Below are 18,535 nucleotides of genomic sequence, written 5' to 3'. Positions count from 1 at the left end.
CGGGAATGCGGGCGGGGATCATGAACAACGTTCTGAGTCCAGCGCGGCGGGGTCGGGGCTCGAGGGCCGGGACCGCTTCCGGGAGGAGTGTCGGGGCAAACTCGTGACCCCTGACCTGTCTCACCGTCCCCCGGCCCCGGCGCCGGCCGAGAGCACGGGTCCGCCGGCTGCGCTCCGCCCCGGGGCCCACCGCGCAGGCGCCGCCGGCCACGGTTCCCACGGCGACGGGGGCGCTTCCACGCCCGAGGCCCCGCCCCCAGCAGGCTAGGCTGCGCTGGGCCGCGGGCGGCGCGGGCAGGTGCCAAGGGCTGCGGGCAGGTGGAGGCACGGCGGGCCGGCGGCGGCGGCTCTAGGGTAGGTTGAGCGGCGGCGGCGGTAGATGGGGGCAGGCCATCCGCCCCCTGTCCCCGGCCTGCAAGGGGGCCGGGGAGGCGGCGGCCGGCGATGGCCGCCAAGTTTCTGCTCGGCTGAGGCCCCGGCAGAAAAGTTGGAAAAGTTGGCCGGGGAAGAGGTGGGGACCCGGTGGATCTCCCGGGGCTTTGGGTCTGCGGGGAGAAGGCATCTCGATTTGGGAGCCGGGAGGTCTGTCTCTCGAGACTTGGGAGTGGATCCCGCGGGAAGATCCCTCACTGGGCAGCCAATGGATCCCACGCCACCCGGTTGAAGACTTGGGAGTCGATCCCAGGAGTGGATCGGGCACTGGTGGCCTGGGGTCCCATACGATCCCCAGCCTGGGGGTGACTGTGGACGGTGATTGGAAACTGGGAGCTAGTTGATCCCTCTCCTCTGACCCCCACTGGTCCGAGCCTTGGGAGTGATTCCGAGAGGAGATCTGGTGGCCGGGAGCTGGGGTATCGCTGGAGATCCGTACCCAGCCTGGAACTGCTAGGATCCGGACGTCCGTGCAGGTTGGAGGCCCAGGAGGTGGACACTGGGAAGCGGGGGTGCTGATCGAGGCGGAGCCCGGGGCGAAGGGATCCTCCGGGCACCTGGGGCGGTGGAGAGAGCAGCGCGCGGGGCCCCACGGGCTCTGGGGCTCCGGACGCGCCCTCCCTGCAGGGCCTGCGCACCCCTCCGCGCGCCTTCTCAGGGCAGAGGCGCCCTGATGGGATTAAGGCTCAATCCCCCTGCTCCCGGTAGGCTCGGGTGGCCCCCACCCCGCTGGCGGCGCTGCCTAGGGCTACAGGCGGGACCCAGGGGAAGGGAAGCGGCCCGTTGACCCCCGAGCCGGGCCCGACCTTTCCACACCCTCCTAGCACACACTCGGCACGGAGCCGCGGCGCCGCGCCCTGAAACCCTGCTTCTCCGCTGGTCGGTAGCCGGTAGGTAGTGGGGCTGCCGTGTGACCTCCGCGCGCCGCCTAGGTGGCCAGGGCTTCCTGCCCGCGGGACTGAACTTTCTCCAGACAGGAGCTGCCATTACCTTTTGGAAAGGAAAGGGCTATACCTGTTGCACAAAGAAAGTGCTTTTTCTTTGCAGCTTCTTTGTGACCTTGGACAAAACACTTAACCTCTCTGAGCCCGGGTCTCCCTTTCGGGCGAAATGGAGTGGGGGTGGGGGTCACAGTCCTCTCTCGTCTGGGTGCCTGGCAGGATTAATAGGTATAAAAGGTCTGAAACAGGTACAGGCTCTGTAAATATTAGTGGGCCCTCGTTCTGTGGTCTCTCCCTTGTCTCATGCCCTGCCGCTTCCCCTCAGGTATCTGAAGGAAGGCTCCAGATACCCAACTTGCCGTCTTTTTAAACTGCAGGATTAGGCAGATATTTAACTTAGTCTTTCTTCCAAAGGGGTTTAATTGCCCCTCTGATCCCCCTTGCAGAGAGAAGCTCTAGGGTTTGGCTAATCAGTAACCAGGGCATTTGGACAAGACTTCTCCCTTGGCCCAGCTTTCCCTTCGCTAATCCATCGAAGCTCCTGGACAAACATGCATTCACCCTCAGACACCGGTGTCTCATCCTTGGGACAGTTCCAGAGGGAGTTGTGCATCCACTAGGCACGGTCCTGGTGGTTTTATGGGGAATCCTTTTTAAAGGATTTGCATGCTTGACAAGGGTGCAATTATCCTACAGAAGTACAGGGTTTCATTCAGTACAGTGTCTAGACATGTGAGAAGCTCATTCGGTCAACCAGTGTGTGTATTGAGCACCTACTATGTGGCAGACACTAGAAATGGTGGACCCAGGGCAATATAGGGTCTGTCCTCCTGGCTTGCGATCTAGCTGTGAGCAATCAGCTTGCCCTGCAGTCCAGTGAGGCAGCTGTACTGATTCTTGATGTTGGGGGTATAACCCTCACCCCAGATTCTTAGTCTGGAGGTGCCCCACCCCCCCTTGGAGGTCCTGGGGGCTGGCTTTTATTCAGGGCTGACTTTGGCAGGAGAATGGAACAGCCCACTATCTGGCCGCGAGCCTTTCTCCCCTCTCAGCATCACCAGAATACATCTCTGACCATCTCAGAAAAAGAGCCCCAGAGGGATGTTTTAAATGTGCATTCATTAATTAATTCATTCAACAAATATTTCAAGACACCATGTCAAAGAGGAGGCACACCCTTAAGGGGTAAATTCTTTGTGAAAAGAGGCAGTTGCCCAGAAGGAGAGAGCTGTGATAATGGGAAGAGGGGCTGAGGGCTTCTGACCTGGAGTGGGGGATGGTGGGCAGGGGGTTTGTTTCTTGGAGAGCGTGCCCGTGGGTAGAGGATGGCGTTATGTGCTGGAAAGAGGGAACAGAAAGGCCTGGGTGCCTGGACGGAGGAGGGAGCATAGGGTGTTGGCTGGAGATCCTGGCAGGGGCCAGGGCAACCATTCCCAGGGGTTTGGACTTTATACTGGGGCACTGGGGCACTGTGGGAGTTTCTCTGGGGGAGAGGGATGGAGTCAGATGTGTGTTTTGGGAAGCTTGCCCATCTCTTGGGGAGGCTGGATGGGAGATGGTGTGCCAGGAGGCTGGAGACTGCTCGAAAAATCCAGGTGAGAGGTGATGACGGAACCGAACTTGGATAGAGACAGTGGTCAGTGTTGTGTTTCAAGAGCCACGCGGTTGAAGACCCCTTCCTGGAGGCATGGCAGTCAATCTGGAGAAGGAAACCCCCAGTGGAGGTGGCCTGAATATTTTAAGTGTCAGTATTTCATTCAAGTCAGCAAACCTTCCTGAGCATCTGTTGTCACCTGCCCTGGGAGGGTCATAAACATCTGAGGGGACTTTACCTTGGAACCCTCACCATCTTCCTGTGTGAGGGGGTGGGGCTCGTCAGTCCCATTTTACAGATTCAGGACTCAGTGTTGTGGCGGTGAGGTCTTTGTCAGCTGCCAGTGGCAGAGCAGGGATTTGAACTTGCTTCCAGCTTGCAAATCCAGGATGTTTGGAGTTAGGGAAGTTGAATAGAGAAGCCACAAATGTTGGTGAGGTTGGGTCAGGGTGCAGCAGGGGTAAACCCAGGGAGGCTTCCAGGAGGAGGCAGGGATAGAAAGGAGGGAGTCGGCCAGGGAGACTTGGGGGCAAACCCTGGCGCTGCCCCTTCCTGGCTGTGGTCTGAGGCCATGGTATTTGGTTTGAGACTCAGTGTCCTCATCTGTAAAATGGGCTCATGATAGGATACTCCCCTCCCTCAAAGGGTTGTTATACAAGTTGAGAGAAGCAGTGCATGGACATTACCAGGCATAGTGTCCACACTGGTCTGTGCCCACTAAGTAGTGGGTATGATTATTATAATAGATGTCATCACGGCATGTCATTATGTGTATATATATATATATACACACACACACACACACACACACACACACACACACACTATATATATATATATATAGTGTTTCAGGCATGTGGTGCTTGCCTCTTCCAACCTGGTGTGTTTGGTGGGTGGGCGGGGGGGACGTTGGGCGACCACGGGTGACACTTGAGCTGAGTCTTAAAGGAGGAGAGGGCAGGGATGAGGACATTGCAGGCAGCAGGAGCAGGACAGGCAAAGGCAGGGCCATTAGGAGAACTGTGTGCTCATTGGTATACCCAGAATACAGGGTGTGTTGAAGAAATAAAAGTTAGACCATTGGCAACAAAAATTCTCTTTACACCCCCTGCCGCTCCCTAAATACCCAAACAGGAAGGCTTTGGCAGGTTTGGGATTGAGAGGAGGGCAGGGGGAATCTCTGTCCAGGAGTTTCACATTTCTTCCCCCACTCACCCATCCAGATTATAGGAGTGTGACCCCAGACAAGCCATTCCCCTCCTGGGACCTCAATTTCTTTCTCTGTAAAATGGGAGGATTGGAGAGAATGTAGAGAAAGCACATAACACATCAGAGCAACTGCTTTTCACTGAACCCTTTACATGTGCTGGGTTCTGGGCGAAGCTCTTTTGTTCTTTTTTTATTCTTCACAACAAACACAGGCGATGCCTGCTTTGGGGACCCTTGATTCTGCAGTTTATAAAACTGAGGCTTTGAGGGGTCCTTCTGCCCAAGACCACTACCGAAACTCCCGTCATTCACAAAGAAGCTAACAAAGTTTGAATTGAGAGATACACACACATGCACACACAAATTTTTTTTTCCTTCAGTGTGATGGATATTTTATTGAGCATCTTCTATGGGCAAGTCAAAAGAGCCTCTGCCCTTAGGAATTCACTCCACAGAAATCTGGTCAATTGGATGGGAGGAAGGGAGGGGGAAGGCAAATTGAGACAAATATGGAAATGATTATGGATTGACTTCTGAGAAGTAGTTATCACTGCCACATTTGCTAATTGCTCAGTTGAGTGACCTTTGAAATGTTGTATAGCCTTGTCTCCACTGAGAATATAAAATACATCCCCAAAGGCTGATCTTTGGATATTTACATCACTGAGTCAGAAGAGATACACATACACACACACACACACACACACACACACACTCACACACACAGTATAATAACAACATATAATATATATATTATGGTAAAATAACGTGTAACATACCAAACACTTCAAAAACGGCAAAATGAATTTACGTTAAGTGAAAAGTAAAATCCTGCCCAAGACCCCCAATCCCATTCCTCAGAGATAACGCAGTCAGCAGTTCCCTCGACCCTCCAGAAACTTTCCACATACATATGCTCTGTTTACTTCTTCCCAAGCCCTTATCACACTCTGCTATCTTAAGTTGGTTTTTGGGGTTTTTTTGGTCCACTCTGGAACCAGATGGAAAGAATTGCATCTTGGTTCTGCCACTTATTGTCTGTGTGACCTTGGGCAGGTGACTTAACCTCTCTGAGCCACAGTTTCCTCATCGGCAAATGGAGATAATAACGGGTCTTACCTCTGAGGGTTGCTGTGAGGAGGAAGTGAAAAGGAACTGGCACATGGTCAGTGCTCGGTATGTGTTGCTTCTTGTTCCTTGTGGTGGTTGTAGTGGAGGTGGTATTGCTTCCTCCCCCTCTAGATGACGCTCCAAGAAGGCAGAAACCCTATTTGTCTTCACTGCTGTTTCCTTAGTAAACAGTTGTGGAATAAAGAAATGAATCGGTATATGTGGACATATGCTTTGAACAACAACAATCATAAGACAAAGAATTTCACGCAGAAATTAAAAATAGATGTGGACCCATTTTAGACCGTGTTGACTTACTGCACTCTTTTAAAAAACTGAACAATACTTCAATGCCTGAAGGTGCTATTAGTTATTGAGCACATGCCCTGCTGGTGAGCATTGAGTGGTTTGTTTTCTTGCTATAACACACAGTGTCACGGTGACATCCCTGCTCATGTGTCTTTGCATACTTGTTGTAGTCGATGGGAGGGCACATTCCAAGATGGGGAACAGTTGGGATATAGGGTGTTTAGAATGTTGATCTCACCTGCTCAGTTTCCCTCCAGAGTGGCTGTACCTTTCCTACTCCTTCCAAGGCTGGAAACACATAGTCCTTTGTGTCAGTCAGGTTTCTCCATGATAATACTGTGTAACAAACATCTCCCAAATCACAGTGATTTTTTTTTTTGTCTGCATTGGGTCTTTGTTGCTGTGCATGGGCTTTCTCTAGTTGTGGTGAGTGGGGCTATTCTTCATCGTGGTGCACGGGCTTCTCATTGTGGTGGCTTCTCTTGTTGCGGAGCACAGGCTCTAGGCACGTGGGCTTCAGTAGCTGTGGCACACGGGCTCAGTAGTTGTGGCTCGCGGGCTCTAAAGTGCAGGCTTAGTAGTTGTGGCGCATGGGCTTAGTTGCTCCGCGGCATGTGGGATCTTCCTGGACCAGGGCTCGAACCCGTGTCCCCTGCATTGGCAGGCAGATTCTTAACCACTGTGCCACCAGGGAAGTCCCTGCAGTGACTTTTAACAGCAAACATTTGTTTCGTACTTGGGGGTCATCAGATGGCTTGGCTGACCTTGCCTGGGCTTGGCAGGGAGGCTGGATTCCAGGCTTTGGTTTGGGTTCCCGTCTGCCCTGTGTATCTTCATCTTGGTACCCAGGCTGACAGGCAGCAGCCAGCCAGGACGTGCTCTTCTGTGGTGGACAACAGATGCTCAGGAGCTCACTGGGAACCTGCAGAGCCTCCGAAAGCCTCCCCTTGGAACTGGGAAGGTGTCATTTCTGCCCTCATTCTCTTGGCCAAAGCAAGTCACGTGGCCAAACTCAATATCAATGAGATGGAAGTACGATCCTCTCATGGAGGCTGAGAGGAAGCTAGTATATATCTTCTGAGCAGGAATACAGCCTGCCACATGGGTCAGGGAGGTCCTTGCCAAGGTGGAGGGTCTGCCCAGAGGTGGCAGTGAGCATCGTGGCTCATGATTTGTGGGGGACACATCAAAGCAGGGGTCTGGGTAAGGCGACCCGGTTTGTGAGAACTCCCAGAACAGGAAGTTCACCTCTCTGAGCCTCAGTTTCCTCATCTGGAAAATGGGAATAATGCGTCTTCTCTGGCAGAGCTGCTGTGAAGCTTGAAACAGTATTGGATAAGGAGGTGCTTTCTGTGACATGAGGTGCGAAGGTGAGGGATAATCGTCTTGATGGTGGTTTTTGCTCTGGACTTTGTTCCTCAGGCTCTGGTACCTGTAGCCAGTGGACTGGGAGATCCCAGTGAGGCCAAGGGGAGGCTGTGGAGGTGATCAATCTGGCTTCAAATCCCAGCTCTGCTCCTTATGGTCCTCGTGACCCTCAACCAGTCTCATCACCTCTCGGAACCTCAGTTTTTCTGTTTGTAAAATGGACACAGGGTGCTTATGACCATTAGCAAGAAGGACTGTGAAACACTTGGCATGAAGTAGATGACATATAAATGGTCCTGTGACTGCGGAGCTGGGATGGGGGTGGGGGTTCCTAATTAGGGTGGAGTGAGGAATTCTGCAAAACTGGATATCGGTTCTGCAGAATTGGTTCTAGAATTAGATATTCCCAACATCCCTTGGGAATAATGCAGAGACTCCGGATCCAGACTGCCTGTGTTCAGACCCCACCTCCACTATTCTCCAACTGTGTGACCTTAGGCAAGACAGTTGGTCTCTCTGTGCCTCAGTTTACTCCTCTGTAAAATGGGAGTAACAATGGTGCCTTCCTCCTGAGGTGGATGAGCATTAAATGAGTTAGTACATAGTGCCCTATAATGAATGTACATGTGTCATTTTTTTAAATTAATTAATTAATTTTTTTTTGGCTGCGTGGGTCTTCGTTGCTGCACACGGGCTTTCTCTAGTTGCGGCGAGTGGAGGCTACTCTTCATTGCGGCGTGCGGGCTTCTCATTGCAGTGGCTTCTCTTTTGCAGAGCACGGGCTCTAGGCACGCAGGCTTCAGTAGTTGTGGCATGCAGGCTCAGTAGTTGTGGCTCGTGGGCTCTAGAGCTCAGGCTCAGTAGTTGTGGTGCACAGGCTTAGTTGCTCTGAGGCATGTGGGATCTTCCCAGACCAGGACTCGAACCCGTGTCCCCTGCATTGGCAGACGAATTGTTAACCACTGCACCACCAGGGAAGTCCCTACATGTGTCATTTTTACAATAATACTATTGTCATTATTACTAGTATCATTGTTATGTATGAAGGTCTGTGAGGTTGCTTCTGGTCCTTGGAGCACCAGGGTCCTGGGGAAAGGAGTGACTTAGGACCCCTGCTTCCCAGCAAGTGTTTTTCCCCTTCTGCTGTAGCTGGAGGGCTGTCAGTTAACGGATCACTGTTTACTTGACGTTCTGTCCCCAAGGCGAGCCTTGACTATCCACTCAGCCCCCTTCCGGCCAGGGAGGGGTCTTGGATGCTCTGAGTTTAAGGAATATTCACACCTTCCCTTTGTGGAAACAATCAGCAGGTTTCAGGGAGCCCCTGGTTATGAGTATCGGCTGGAGGCCACCTGAGCTAGGTGCAGGGTTAGAAGTCACACTGACTCCTTCATTCAATGAAAATTTATCCTGTAGCTATCGCTTGGCAAATCCCGTGCTGGCCATGGGGAAAATGGGATCTGCTTGATGTCAGGGCTGGATTTTTGGAGAAGAGTTGGGTAGCGCCAGCATGGGATACCTGTGTGACCCTGTGTAGGTCACTTCACCTCTCTGGGCATTTCCCCATCGGTGAAGTGAGTCTCAGATGGGCCAAGGTGTCACTGAAGGTGAGAGAGGACAGCCTTTGACCTGTGTGTACCTGATGGTCTGCCTTGGCTCCTGTGCCTTCAGAAGTTTGGGGAGATGACTGAGTCTGCTCTTCCTCCATCTGCTGAGACCTGGCTTTTGAGAACACTAAATGTTATTTAGAGTAAAATAAAAATAATAAGTAGGGAGTTTTCATTCTGTCCCAGGCACTGTGCTCATCATTGTTTTATTTGATTCTTTTTTTTTTTTTTTTGCGGTATGCGGGCCTCTCACTGTTGTGGCCTCTCCCGTTGCGGACCACAGGCTCCGGATGCGCAGGCTCAGCGGCCATGGCTCACGGGCCAGCCGCTCCGCGGCATGTGGGATCTTCCCGGACCGGGGCACGAACCCGTGTCCCCTGCATTGGCAGGCGGACTCTCAACCACTGCGCCACCAGGGAAGCCCTATTTGATTCTTATGTCCCCATTTTACAGATGAGAAAACTGAGGCTCAGAGAGGGAGCCCCATGCCCAGGGCCTCTACTAGGAAGGGGGAATGCTGATCCTTGCAGCCTGACTCAGCCCATGTGCCTTCAGTCCCTCCTTTGCTGCCTCCCTGGCGGTAAAGCAGGCCAAGCTAGACAATCCTAGTGTTCCGTCCCATCTGTACTGTGTCATTGCTGTGTGACTCTGGGCAAGTGACTTTGCCTCTCTGAGCCTCAGTCCTCATCTGCAGAAAGAAGACTCTAGGATTTTCCCTGTGGGGTGGTTGTGGGGTTAGGTGAGATAACCGTGCACATAGTAGGCACTTTAAAAATGGGATCGCTGACCCATAAAAAGATCAGTTTAGTATTCTTAAAAACTCTCTGTAAGTTATACCAAGGAATGACTTTATGAATCACTATATAAATCTTCCTTGTTTGTAGTAGCAGAAGTAGTCATAGTAGCAGTAATTCAAAATAATAATTAGCGTTGATGGACTGCTTCTTATACTCTAGTTCCTTGTGCATTATTATATCCAATCTTTTCTCAGTGCTAGTGTCGTTCCCATTTTACAGATGAGGAAACGGAGTCCCAGTGTGGTGAACCTCCTCTCCCAGAGCTACCAGCCAGTGGCAGCCCTTTTGTGTGTGACTCTCCTTGGAGAGTCAGCTGCACTTTCAAAGGCTCCAGGTCAGGGCTGTGGCTCTGTGTTGACGTTTCTTTTTGTTTTGCTTCCTCAGTGAAGGAAGCCCTTTCTGGGTGCCATCCTGTTTACCTGAGGCGTGGTGAGGCGCCGCTGTGGGAAGGAAGCCCAGGGTGTGCGGGGCCCACCGGCAGAGGGAGGCCAGCGGGCACGTTGGGTCCACCGAGGTCACTCCGTGAACTCCCGCCACCCTGCCTGCCCAGACATGGAGCCTGGGCCTTAGTGGGCACAGTGCCTGCCAAGCCCTGCCCAGTGCCCTGGGCTGGGCTGCGGAGTGACTCGTTGGGGAACTCCCAGGGCCCTTTGGCCTGGGAAGCTGCCCAAGTTTGTCTCTCCCTTTCATTTTAGGCCCCAGCCCTGGAAATCTCATGTCTTTGTTTCTAGAATGGATTGCCTGCCTGCCAGGGACTTGCTTGGCATGAGAAGGTGTCCGAGGCCATGGGAGAGAATACAGAGTATATTAGACTGAGTTATCGGCCACTAGTCAGGACCCCTGAGTACCTACTTCTCTGCTGTGTGTCCTTGGGTAAGCCCCTTCCCGCTCTGGGCCTTTTTCACAGGGGGAGGGGCAACTGGATGAGTAGATCCCAGAGCCTTTTATTCTTGCTGCGCCTTTTGGGAAGACTCAAGACCAGACCTTTGAAACGTAGGGCCCAGGAAAAAACCAAAAAAAACAACAACAAAATCCCACCCTTTGTTGAAGACCTACTGTGTACCAACTGCCTTGTTACGGAGGTATTACATCTACGTCTTCTGTCAGTCCTCAGAATGACTTGGACAGGTGGTATTACTAACCCATTTTACAGATGAGAAAACCGAGCCTCAGAGACCTGAAGCCTTCCTCAAGTCTCTTAGCTTGAGGCAAGAAGTGGCAGAGGCTGGATCTGAACTCAGGTCTGCCACCTGCCAACCCCTATGATAATAACTCAACGCAGTGTGTCCTCCCACCTCCCCATGACCATGTTGAAAATACCATCTCTCCCCTCAGAACTTCCCAGGCAGTGTATCCCTGTCCTCTTTTGGGATAGTTGGTCATTTTCATCTTTGTTATTAATTAAGCACCTACTGTGTACCAGGGCCTGGGCTGGGCCCTGGGTCTCAGAGGTGCCTGGGATACAGCTCCTGCCCTCCCAGAGGGGACAGATGAGGGGTTACAGGGCAGCGTGCCCAGGGCTGTGATGGCGGGTGTGGGGCCCATGGGGGCACCGGGGTGGGGACCCTGTTCTCCCGGCCCCGCCTCCTGGCAGCCTCGAAGCAAAACCGTTTCCCTTGACACGCTCAGACTTGGATGAGACGGGAAGCTTTGGCAACCAGCATTCCACCTCCTTCTTGGAGAGGTGAGGTGTGCCTGGTTACTGTGGGATTTAACTGCAGGGAGGAGATGATGAGATGTCCAAGTGTCGCCTTTAGCCAGATGCCTTCATCTCAGCCCCTCTGCCCTCCTCCTTTTCCTTCATTAAAGGGGGGGATGGGGTGAAGGGGGGCAGCAAAAAGCTCTGGAGGAATTTTTGGAATGCCCAGAATGCTAGCTGACCCAGCAGAGCAAGTGTGAGCCATCTGCCCTGGCTTTAGTGAGCTCGGCTGGGCGACCGCAGGGGCTTCCTGGGCGTCGCCCAGTTCCTGTGCCAAGGCCCGGGTCACCCCCGGGAAGGTGGCTCTTCTGTGGACCGCGGCAGCGGCCCACCATGATGACACTGCTCGGTTGAGAGCCATGCAGCCCTGGGGTCACCTGCTGCCTCTGTTTTGTCGCCAGCCCTGGGCGTGGCTTCTTCTCTCTGCATGGGTGTCTGTGCCATGGAGCGTGGGTGCTGATGCCCGTCTTTCAGCCCGGCCGGGAGCTCCCAGCGAGGTCACGTAGGTGAATGTTGGGGTGAATGGCCAGTTGATGTTTGTGCTGGTCTACTGGGGTGGGTGGTGATGTTAAGTAAAGCCCCCACTGTGCGCATGCATCCTTCTGCAGTACCACGGGGTTTCTATATCCTTTACTATTTACACCTGGCCAGCCCTTCTGCCTGAAGGTGGTGGCAGGAGATAACTGTTCAGTGCTCTAACGGATGATTCTCAGTTCATTTTCCAAATTAATAATTTTTATTCTCTTTTTATCCTTAGTACAATATGTTTACGTCATGCTACAGTACATGTTCATTGTCAAACATTTACAAATACAGATAAACAGAAAGGAGGAGGTAAGACTCATACAATCCCACAGTCGAAAGATAACCTGGGCTCATGTTTTGCGGTGTGAGTTTTAGACTTGTGCACAGTACATGTGATGGAGAGATGTCAGCACTGCATTCTGCGGTTTAGAGTGTGGGCTTTATTCTCAGGTGGCTTGAATCCAAATCCTGGCTCTGGAATCTCCTAGCTGTGTGACCTTGGGCAGGTCACTTTCCCTCTCTGAGCCTCAGTTTCTCCTCCGTGAAGTAAGGTGGCTATGAGGATTAAATGAGTCGATGTCTGTGAAGTGCTTAGAGAGATGCCTGGGATACAGCAAATGCTTCATGTTTACGAGCTACCGTTTTACACTATGCATATTTTCCCCTGTTTTGAGCGCTGCGCCCCTTTCTAGCAATGCTGTAATCTACAACTGGCAGGTTTGGACATTAGGCTGGGGGGGACACCCTGACCACCTCCTGGCAGGGCCAGGGCCAGCAGTGGGGGCTGCTGAGAATGGGGGTTGGGCCAGCTGGTTTGGCCGACACAGAGCGCTCCTGGCACGCTCACAAGCCGGTCCTGATCTTTATCGCTCAGGGATGCTTCCTGTCCCCACTGAGTCCTGGGCATTTGTCCAAATTAAAGCCGCTGGCTGGTCCCAGCAGCTGGAGGTGGCCCCTGTAAATGAGCTCACCGAGAACCCTTCTTCTTTCTCCCTGGGCGCCCTCAGTGGCTTCAGAAGGATGGGCTCAGCCACAGCTGGGAAGAGGGACAGGGTCGGCTGGCCACCTCTAAGCAGGTCTGAAATTAGGCAGTCACCTGGCACCAGTGGGGACCCTCAGAGAGAGGGAAGGGGTTTGGGGAGCCATCGGGCAGGACAGTTAATGGAGCCTGGCTTTCAGAAGTGAATTTGGGGTTGGCGACATCCATGGGGGGCAAGCGATGGTGTGCTTTACCAGCTCAGTGACCACGGGCGAGTTAAACAACCTCATCCGCCCTCAGTCTTCTTCTCTGTAAAATGGGGCTAATAGTAGGTCTCACCTTATAGGGTTGTTGTACTATGATATGTAAAGGTCCTAGCACAACTGGACCCATAGTCAGCACCTCATCGTCATCATTTGTACATCTAAAACAACATGGACTGAGCCAGACACTATGCTAAGTGCTCGCTGTGCGTTATTTCCTAGTCATGAATCGTCGTTGCTGTTATTAACACCATTGTCCTGCTGTCTGATTCCACACTGCTTGGGAGTATGTTTAACCATGGCTTCACACCTTTGAGAGTGTGATGAAACACTCAGCACACAGTCAGTGATCAATAAAAGGCAACCACAGCGGTTGTTATTATTGGGTTTGCTGGCACTACACGCAGCTGGTGGACGACAGGCAGCTCCCTCACCAACCCAACGCCTGTCATTTGGAGCACCTGTCCCGTGAGTGTTCTTCTGGGGCTGACCTTGAAATCCAGGTTTGGGACCTCCCTGGCGGTCCAGTGGTTAAGACTCCGTGCTTCCAATGCAGGGGACGTGGATTCAGTCCCTGGTTGGGGGACTAAGATCCCGCGTGCCTCATGGCACAGCCAAAAAAAAAAGAAAACCAGGTTTTCCTTGTCCATTTCAGTGCCATGCCCCTGCCCCCATCGGCAGTCCTCCTGGCCGTCTATCCACTTCAGCTGCCCTGAAGGATGGTCTCCGCATCCTGGGGGTACCCCCAGGATCCTCCAGAGTGAATGTTGTACCCACGACATGGTATATCCCAAGTGTCTCTCCCAAATTTGGGCGTGATTAATCTGGCTGTTGTTGTGGAGGATGGTACAAAATTTGCACCCGCAAACTGTACTTTTAGGGGGTGGATCGTGGAGGCAGGGTGTTGGGAGGATAACTGCTCTTGCGGGCTGCTGCCTCGGGCTCTGGCTACAATCTTCACCTTCTGCTGGCTTGGAGTACGGGCGGGGGGTTTCCCTCTAACTGTGCTTCCACAGGCCGACCGATGCTGGGAAATCTTCAGTTCCAGCGTGTGTCTACTGTGAGGGGGCGGGGTAGGCGGCTGGAACAGGCCGGGACCCCAGCTGGTTTTCCCTTCTATCTGAAATCTAAGATCGTACTAGAGAAAGATGCTAAGTACGAAATACAATTCTTTGGGTAGTTCTTAGTACCGAAACAAGACAGAATCATTATAGAACACAAGCAAAAAATAAAAATACAAAATAAAAATCAGCCAAAATGTTACCACCCAGGCAGATATCACAGTGATAACAACAACGAAAATAATAAGTTAATGTCTATTGAGCACTTGCTAAATGCTTTACATGCTTTATCTCACTTCACCTACTCAGGAAAAGGTATTTCTGAGAGATTTGAATTCGGGACCCTGTGCTCATGAACGCATGGTCAGAACCACCCAAAAGATCTGGTCCCCCATTGATCCTTCCATCGACCCCCTAGGATGTGCCAGGCACGTGCTAACTCACTTCATTCTCATGGTGACTCAGAGAGGCAGGAACTCTTCTTGTTCCCATTTTCCAGATGAGGAAACTGAGGTCCAGAGAGGTGAAGTCCCTAGCCCATGGTCACTCAGGAGGCGGGATGTGAACCCATGTAGAGCCTCTGTTTTGAGGATTCAATGCGTCAACTCTGTGTTTTCCAAACTCCAGTCATTCCTGTATCACCTTGAAAAGTTTTCATATTTATGTACCACCTGGGACTGTTCCTCAGTTAATGTTTTTCTTGAACTTGACTCACTTTTTAAAGTAACAGCTTTATTGAAATACAATTCACTTACCATATGATTCATTCATTTAAAGCGTACAATTCAAATTACAGTTAAAAATAGAACTACCATATGATCCAGCAATTCCAGTTCTGGGTATTTATCCAAAGAAAATGAAAACACTATCTTGAAAAGACATCTGCACCCCCGTGTTCATTGCAGCATTATTCATAATTGCCAAGATATGAAAGCAACCTAAGTGTCCATCGATGAATGAGTGGATAAAGAAGGTGTGGCATATATATACAATGGAATATTATTCAGCCATAAAAGGAGTGAAATCTTGCCATTTGTGACAACATGGGTGGACCTCAAGAGGATTAACCTAAGTGAAATAAGTCAGATAGAGGAAGACAAATACCAGATGATCTCATTTGTATGTGTAATCTAAAAAAAACCCAAACAAACCCCAAACAAAAACAAGGCCTCCAGTACATAGATACAAAGAACAGATTGGTGGTTGCCAAGTGGGGGCTGGGGGCCTGGGGGTTGAAATGGGTGATCAAAAGGTACAAACTTGCAGTTATGCAACAAGTCCTGGGGATGTAATGTACAGCACGGTGACTCTAAGTTCATAATATTGTGTTGCATATGTGAAAGCTGCTAAGAGAGTAGATCTTAAAAGTTTCATCACAAGCAAAAAACTTTTTGTAATTATGAGTGGTGATGGATGTTAGCCAGACTTATTGTGGTAATCATTTTGCAACGTATACACTTGAACCTAATATAATATTGTATGTCAATTATACCTTAAAAACTTCTAAATAAAAAGAATTAAGAAAGTATATAGTTCAGTGGTTTTTAGTATATTCACAATTTTAGGACATTTTTATGACCACAAAAAGAGACTTCGTATTCATTTGCAGTCATTCCCCACTTCCTTCCGATTCCCCCAGCCCCTGGTAACCATTAATCTACTTTCTGTCTCTCGAATTTGCCTATTTTGGACATTTTATATAAATGGAATCATACTGTATGTAGTTTTAATTCTAACTCCTTTTACTCAGCATAACGTTTTCAGGGTTCAGCCGTGTTGTCAAGTGTATCAGGACTCCATTCCTTTTTATGGCCGAATGATACTCCATTGTATGGCTCGACGACATTTTGACTCATTTTTTAAAAACTTAAAAATATGAAAAAAGATGTTCAACGTGCTGGTTATATTTGATCTAAAGCATGGGGAAATACATCACTTAAAGCCTGTTTTTTTTTTTTTACTATAACTGGAGATTTATTACATTCTAATACAGATCATTTATAAATGCAATTTCTTTACTCAAAAGTTCCCTCTCTTTTTGTCTGTGTACAATTTGCAAAACTATTCTGAAAGAGGAATATATGTGCGCAAGTCTGCAAAGACTGCAAGTTAAGAATATGGTAAATGCTTTACAAGTTACTTTCAAAAAACTATCTGCTGTATAACTGATTCACTTTGTTATAAAGCAGAAACTGACACCATTGTAAAGCAATTATATTCTAATAAAGATGTTAAAAAATTTTTAAAAATTAAAAAAAAAAAACCTATCTGCCACAACTGGGCCTTTACAGTGCCTTTTCCTTTTTTTTTTTTTGGATAAAAATATTTCAATGCCAGCCTTCCTTCCGCTGCGTTATCACTGTGGTACATACACACCCCATGCCCTGATGTACTTGGGACCATACATTGTAAACTCTTAACGGGCCACCCACAAAGTGAGGTGTTTTATCCTGTCGTGTCGTTGTTATATTTGGGGGAGGGGGGTGTGATGAGATATTTTCCATTTTGTCCCATGAATGAGAAAAACACAGTCTTCTGCTAGAACAGAGGAGAGACTTAAATTTCAGCGTTGACCGCTCGCATGCTGTACGCTGCCCCCGTCCACGTATTGGGTTGAACGTGTGAAAGTGCCGTTTTTGTAGCCCAACAATGGTGGAATATTGTAATTTCATACGGTACAACCTGAGGATGACCCTACCAGGTCAGCAATATTGGTCCCTGTTTGCAGATGAGAAAACTGAGCCTCAAGAGGGAGGTGACTCAGCAAACACAGCCAGCACGGGCAGAACGGGGAGCCAAAGTCCCTACTCATTTCATATGGCCTCCCTTGGTTCTTGCAATGACACTGCTGACTCACCGGCGGTGGATGGGAGCTTTGGCTTATTTTTTCAGCAGCAGGGACGGGTTTCCCTGCACCATCCACGCTCCCCTCCGTTCCGCGTGGGCTGGCCACGTGCCTACTGCATGCCCTGCGGGAGGCCGCTGGCTGGGAACCAAACAAGTCTACCCATCACTGGTCTCCAAGGCCCCTGACAACCTGCTCCTTCCTCTCCCCATCCTGAGCCGGCGACTCGGGGCCCTTGGCCCCGCTGCAGCCGGGAACGCTGAGCCCTGCGCATCCCTCCCTGGAGGATTGGTCCACATTTGGCAACTCTCTGTCTACGGAGCAGGATGGCAGAATCCCCAGGGGCGGGCATTGGATCCGGGCCCTAACCAGGCTGTCTGGAGTTTTGTGCCTTTCCTTTGGAAGCCTTCCTTTCTAGGGGAGCGAACAAAAGGCCTCGAGTGCGTGTTTCTCTCAAGGTCACAGAGCCAGCTGGGAGCTGCTGCGCAGGGACAAGATGTCAGGATTCCTGCCACCTAATTCCTGCTTCTTCCCCCCGACACCCTCCCGGCCCCCTTGAGCCCCCTTGTTGTTGGAGGCACCCGTCCTTGCTGCCCCCCACAGCAAGTGTGAGCTGGCTGGGGGTGCTACACAGCCCCCGAGCTGTCTGGGTGGAGCTCCAGCACCCACTGGCCACCCGCCAGGTGACTTGGGGAGCCCACCGGGCCGGTCATGGCTTGAAGATAGTCCAGCACGCAGCACCCCAGCAGGTGGAGGAATGGGTTTGGCCCTTCCCCCACCCATCCCCCGCATGCTGGGGCCCACCCCCGGCTCAGCCCATGGGCCACCTACCTCTGGCAGCGCCTGAGTGTGCCGGGTTTTGCAGGAGAAATGCTGCCTCGGTCCTCCCCGCCCCAGTAGGACAAAGCCTTCCAGGGACCCTGCCAGTGGGGAGGGGAAGGGGGAGACCGAGGCGGGGTAACTGGACCAGCAGAATCACAGCCCAGTGTGGAGGACCACGGTTCCACAAAGAGACAGACCCCAGTTCCAGTCTTGCCTCTGGACAAGTCACATCACCTGCCTCTACTTCCGTTTCCTCATCTGCCAAATGGGTGTGATAGGCCTGCTTCAAAGGACTGATAAGGGTTGGGCCTGTAGTAGGGGCTCAGTAAATGGCCATGTAATGGGGGAGGGGGTAGATGGAGGAGAGCAGGCAGGCTCTTGTGTCCAGGAAGCCTGGGCTCAAGTCTTTGGCTTCACCATTTGCTGCTTGTGTGACTCTGGGCAAGTTGAGCCCCCAGCCTCAGTCTTCCTGTCTGTACAATGGGAATGACGGGAGAACCAATTTGAATGTGCTGTTATGAGGATCGATTGAGATGCTGCCTGTGAAGTTCTTATTAGCTTGGCATGTCTTTGGAAGCTGTTATTATTAATATATTATATTATATTATATTAATATAATTATTATATATTCTATATTATATATATTTATAATAATATATAATATATAATAATAATATATATAATAATATAATATATATTAATTATAATTAGTATATTAATATATAATATAATAATATATTATTATATATATTATATATTATATTATATTATATTATTATATATATAATTATAATATAAAATTATATTAATATAATAATAATGTTTCCACAGTATCAGCATTGGATGCATCTGAGTGTGTTTATTGGATGACCTTGCAAACTTGGGGATGTGTTTCTTTGAAAAGGGGGAAACCAAAGGGTGGTGGAGGCAGAGGGATGGATGATGTGAACCCTCAGGGGCCCTTCCTGTCCAGAGAT

At 50.5% G+C, this 18,535-nt stretch overlaps 1 protein-coding gene across 5 annotated transcripts in view; it reads left to right on the top strand.

Annotated features, from left to right (window-relative positions):
• The first annotated feature begins 275 nt into the window (after positions 1 to 275).
• Positions 276 to 18,535, top strand: part of KIAA1671 (KIAA1671 ortholog) — a 187,808-nt gene continuing 169,548 nt past the window's right edge. For 4 of the 5 annotated variants that reach the window (XR_010933263.1, XM_067700424.1, XM_067700420.1 and 1 more), the window contains exon 1: positions 276 to 354. The gene's annotated coding sequence lies outside the window, so the exon portion shown is untranslated. Of the gene's footprint in view, positions 355 to 633; positions 909 to 18,535 lie in introns of those variants that run through there. The other variant, XM_067700422.1, reaches the window with a different exon arrangement.

The sequence above is a fragment of the Pseudorca crassidens genome, chromosome 12 (genome assembly GCF_039906515.1).
Source record: "Pseudorca crassidens isolate mPseCra1 chromosome 12, mPseCra1.hap1, whole genome shotgun sequence".
NCBI classification, from domain to species: Eukaryota; Metazoa; Chordata; class Mammalia; order Artiodactyla; family Delphinidae; genus Pseudorca; species Pseudorca crassidens.
Note: the sequence above shows the minus strand (reverse complement) of the source record. Positions and strands in the feature narration are given on the sequence as shown.